The sequence below is a fragment of the Vigna radiata genome, unplaced genomic scaffold, assembly GCF_000741045.1.
Source record: "Vigna radiata var. radiata cultivar VC1973A unplaced genomic scaffold, Vradiata_ver6 scaffold_410, whole genome shotgun sequence".
NCBI lineage: Eukaryota > Viridiplantae > Streptophyta > Magnoliopsida > Fabales > Fabaceae > Vigna > Vigna radiata.
The window spans coordinates 99,435-105,434 of NW_014544152.1; positions in this window are offsets into that span (position 1 = coordinate 99,435).

Genomic DNA, 6,000 nt, shown 5'->3' on the forward strand with positions numbered 1-6,000 from the left:
TCGCCAAGGAATTGGGTTTAGGGTAGGCCAAGAAAGTTTGCATGACAATTAGATAATAAAGCAAATTAAATAAGAAAAGTAGATATAAGAGAGTGGATAAGATGAAATTGTAAACCCCAACAACTCCATTCATTCATATCTTCTCCTTGCCAATTGATTTACTTGCATTTGCATGTGTATTTCTGTTTTGCATTCACACTACAAATTTATTTCTTTGCAAGTCTTATAAGATTAATTTACATGAAAGATAAGGCCTAAGTCCCTTAGGAAAATGATACTCGGACTTATCGTTTATATATTACTTGATAACGATCTGGTACACTTGCTAGGGGCTTAACAATAATCAGAATCAAAGATATATTGCAGATAATCAGAAGAAAATAATCAATCAGCATAATAACCAAATTCCAGTGAAGGAATTTATTGTCTTATTTAGATCAAGTTGATTGAATTATTATCCCAGTCGATTTCATTTCTTCTCAGTGAGTTTGAACTTCAGCATTGTTTTCCAAGCAATGTTTTCCTACAAAACCTTTCAAAGCTCTCTAGTAGATCAAGCAACTTAGTTATGCAAGAAAAATAATCCAACAAGAAGTGAATATGTAGAATAATGTAACAATGTAAACATGGATAGTCAACATCAATTAGTACAAAGTCGATTCAATCATTCAATCAAAGCAGATATAATCAATCAAATTAAAGCAATTGAATTAGAATAGAGAAAATGATTTTCATTACTTGTTCAAAGATATTACAATGATGAGAACAGAACAAGACACAAAAAAGAGTATAAAATGACATTCTAAGCCATTATCAAAAAAGAAACTAAGACTCCTAGGACACAAGACTCCAAGAGACTTAAAACACTACTAAGTAGGCAAAACTTTATTTTGATTCAGAAGATTCCTCAATCTTTTTGTCTGCAATGTTCTTTCGACTATCTGAATCATCTACTGATGTGTCCCCAAAAGCATTTATACGAAGGGCATAATCCATTTTTTTTGTGCAACTCAGATAAAGATTTTTCCAGAATAATCATCTTGTCATCCAGTTTGTCAAATCTTTAATCCACGTGTCTTTCAAATATGGTCTAAGGATGGAACTTATATATGGAGGAATCAACATTCAAAGGATTTAATTCATCTGTTGTAGGAATATCATTGAGCATCATCCAGTCCTCCTTTAATTTTCTGAAACCAACAGAGTCTAAGAAAAACTTTTCTATTATATTTCTCTTGTTGTAGTGGATGACCCTTTCATTTGTGAGGTTCACTCTATGCAGTTTTAATACAGTGCTTATAAAGACCCCATATGGCAGACAAAGTTCATTGCCTTTTGTAAACTTCATCATATGATCACGAATTACAAATGCCCAATTTGTTGGAGTATCAGAAAACAAAGCATATAACAGATATATGTCTTCTACATTCAACATAGATTGATCATCCTGCCTTGGAAGCAGTATCCCAGTTATCATATACGCACATAAGCATTCATCTATCCTTAAGTTTCTAATGCTAAAAGATTCATCTTTATCAGCTAAGTCATAATTCTTTAAGAGATAATTGTACAAGTCTCTTTTGTCAAATCCTGAGATTCCATGATGTGATAAAAGACCATCTTGTTGAAGACCTGCTACATTCTTCCAGATAATGTGATCAATGGTGACGTCAACACCTTTCACTCTAGACTTCAGACTGTTTCCTTCTCTTCTTAGTTTGGAATAGAAAACTTTGACAAGGTTAGGATAACAGTCACCTTGCATTTGAACAAACTTTGTTAAGCCTGCCTTGACCAACCATTCTTGAAATTTGAATCCTTCATTGTGATAGAACAGAATGCTCATGCATTTGTGTCGCATGACTTCTTTGAAGTCCCACTTGCAAATGAAATTGGTTCTTTGTTCGTCATCGCTAAACCAACCGAAAGGATCAACCTCCCTCTAGGACGAGATGAAGACGCAACCATTTCATAGATGTGTGGAAATCTCTTGAGTCAGAACAAGGGTTTTGTGACTAGAGTGTATGAGTTCAAGGGCATAAAATAAGCATATATAAAGAGGCACACACCCAATTTCACTTATAAGACCCAATTTTAAAAATTCAGATTTTAACGGTCTAAAAATAGAGACCCTAGTCGAATTGGTTCAAAACGCAGTTGACTACTACATGACATATAAAACACAAAAGTATAGTGTAGACAATAGAGACATAGTTGAATAGGTTCATAATGAAGTCGACTAAAAGTCGTGAAATCAGTTTTAAAAAACAAATCAATCATTCAAGCATACAAACAATTATACACACAATCAAACATCAACAACCAAACAATTTATGCATGATGCAATAGAGTGATATATATTACCCGTTGTAGACACTCAAGAAGATTGGTATATCAAGTGTAGTTCATCCTTGAGTTCCTATTGCACCTGCTTGTAAACCTGCAAAATAGCTTAAGTTTTGTTGATTTCACTTAGTTTATTGTGCTAGAATTAATCAGGGAATTGTGCTTAAATGTTCAGTATTTTCCCGTTTTTGCTAATTGTGCTTAATTTGACCGAAAATTCTAATTTTAATTAATTTGAATATTTTGAGCTAATTATTTGCATTATTAATTGCAGGGAAATTTTGGACATACATTTTGGAGCATTAGGAAAGAGGCAAATAAATTAAAGACTCTTCACTTGGACATTTCAAATTTAATTATATCGTAACTTAGTAGTATAAAATGTTTTTAATTAAACTTGTGCAATTAGTAGGAGAACACATGGCACCTAGGGTTTTTTTCTTTTTGGGTGGACCCCACCCATTTTAAGAGCACCTCGTAGCCTTGGGAGTTATCCAGCCGTCACACTTCATTTTGGAGGGGTTCCATTTTTTGTCACGAGGGGAAGAATGGAGGGCTACGGTTGAACAATGTGAAGTCCTGGCTTGGAAAGCGCACGGCGGTGATTTATTCAAAAGATAGGAGCTGATTTCAATTTTCTTTCCTTTAGAAAGCAAGTGCTTCAACTTTAGAAGTGGTGTACGCTGTTGCATTTTTTTATCCATTCCATTAGTTTCCTTTCTCTTAGAAAAGTGTTTACGGTAATTTGAGTTTGCAAGCTCCACAGTGTTTTATTTGCTTTGGAAAAAATGTTGATTTGTATTATAAAAAAAAATGTTTCCTTTCACGTGCAAACCTGCTGAATGTTTAGCAATTAGTTTCTTTTTCTTTTAATTATTAAGGTGATTTGATGGGATTTGGTGTGAAGGTACATATGGGATGTCCAGCTTAGGAGAGAAAGCTAAGTCTTTTTATTTTTTTAGAAGCATTTTAGTTCCTTTACTCTTTAAGTGTCTTTTATTTGCATTATTGTCATGGTGAATTGCTTTTAAATTATTAGTTTAACATTACGATTTTAGAACATTGATGCATTTTATTATTTATTTCTTGCATTTCAATTAGTTCGTACACCTTGTTTTAGGCTTGTTCACTTTAATGTTTCATGCACTTTAATGTTTTCAAGTATGTTTGGTTGTTTTAATTTTTATTTTTAATTTTGTCAATTGCATTCACAAAAATCTTTCACCAAACCTCCCCACTTTGTGTTAGACCTAATTTTTGAACCATGGTTTGGTCCTTGAGAGACGACCTAGGAGTCACTTCCTAGTCTATACTGCATCCTTTATGCTCATTAAATTTGCATGGGGTGCGACACCCATCAAGGTACCCATTTGAACTTGGGTCCTTGATTGTCAGTTCTAGTAAGTTGTTCCTTTGGTCTCCATACACATAAACCTTTAGGAACACCAACAATTCTATAATAATATTTTCTAATAGTGTGACCAACACAATTGCAATAAAAGCAAGCATTTCTAGCAGGTTTGCTTAGATCAATAAACTTCTTTGCATTGGTTCTGTCAGATTGAGCTTTATAACCTATTCCTTGTTTGTGTATTGCTCTGCCAGAGGATTTTAATACAACATTCAAATTGTCTCTACCTTGAGTAAATTTGGCTAGCGTACTAGTCAAGTAATCTATTTGCTCAACATGTGTAGGACATTTTTCACAAGCTTTCTCTACTGTAACAGTTTCACTTTTAATCTCTTTAGTAGATAACAAAACATCATTCAATTCATTTTCTAGTTTCTCATTTTCAGATACAAGGTTATTTATTCTATGCTCATAATCTCTCCTCTCAGAGTTAAGTCGATTAACCTTGTATTGTAGTCGCATAGCTTAAGCATGTATTTCCTTGAATGCACCCAACAGTAGATCATACTTCACTTTTGTTGGTTCATTCTCAAATTTTGCATCATTGTCATAGTCAGCCTGTGCAAAATCTCACATATCACTGTTTCTGAAAATCTGTGCATAGTCACGAGCTTAATTCGACTTCCCCCATAATGAAGTCGACTTACAACTTGCAATTATGCCACACAATGTAAGTTCATAAAAGTGCATGTGGTTTTCTTCTTTTAAAACATGTGTAATGCAACCAGATATGATGTAACATATACAAGCTCAGTAAATGTGCATTCACATATCAAGATAAACACAAAAACATGTTCAACAAGATATCAATCAATAAGCAATAGAACATGTAACACATCAATAATACATGTGTTATTAAAAATGTGTTGTCATCATAAAAAACCAGAGTGATAGAGATATTGTGTTGTCAACAATCTCAACACTAGCAACCTTATTCAGCTTATATGACTTCCTCATAATAAACAAACACTCTGTTAGGAAATCAGGTAGGCTTCTTTACACCAAGAGGGGGGGGGGGGTGAATTGGTATTGTTTCAAAAATAAAATCTTTTTGCAATCTTGAAACAAAAGTATAAAGCTTTTTTATCTTTTCTTGAAATGCAAGTTATGAAAATTTCAATGCAGCGAAAAAACGCAGTTGGCTGTTAAACAGATACAGTCGACTGAATTTAAAGAGTGTAGGGATAGAAAAAAAATTCAAACACTGGTTTTTGTACTAGTTTGGCCAACAATGCCTACATCCAGTGTCCTTCCAATTCTGGAAGCAAATGCACTATAATGGTTGCGGTATTTACAAGGAATTTATAGAAGTCTCATGCAAAAATATAAATCTCCTCTCTAACCCAAAACCTAAATATAGCTACACAACAAAACCAGAATTGCAGCAAGAATCCCCTCTTCTGCAATCTGAACCCACGTCGAACAATCCTCAACGTGTAACCAGCACTCTTCACAGGATGCCAAGCCTACCACAACAAACTTCACAGGTTGCCAAACCTTCAATCAACGCAACAATCTTCTCAGGATGCCAAGCCTTCATAGATCAATCAAGAAGCACCTTTCTCATGCAGATATTGATCACAAAGTCAATGCAAAATGCTTCTTCCTTTGAATTTCTCTCAAGATAGATCACCACTGTCTTCTTGGAGAATTCTTGGAGCTCTTAACACAGAGAATTCAATCTGAAACAAGAAATGAAAATGTTAGTGCGTCAAAAGTCACTGAACAAATCGCGTTCAGTCTATTTATAGTTTTCTTTCAGTCAGATTGTTTCTTAGTCGAATAGCCTACTAATCCAATCGCATAGCCTACTATTGTACTGTTATGAAAGACATTTTGTTACACATTGTCATACAAGCATTTTCCACAGATATATCACACAATTAAAATAGGAACATACAATACAGTACATCAAAACATGTTCAAAAGATATAATAACAAGTTCAGAACAAGAACATGTAAAACAACAACATGTGTACTGTTATTAAGCATTGTGTTGTCATTATCAAAAACCAGATTGATATAGAGTTTGTGTTGTCAACAATCTCAACAATCTTCCCCTTTTTTGATGATGCACAACCATGATTAATAACTCAACCATGTTTGTACAGTTTAGCACAATATTCCACATAAATCAAGCAGAAACAGTGTGAGACAGATTATTCTCCCCCTTTCACAAAGCATTAATACTTGCTCTCATACTCATGAATATCTCCCCCCCTTTGTGCATTAACTAAAAAGGA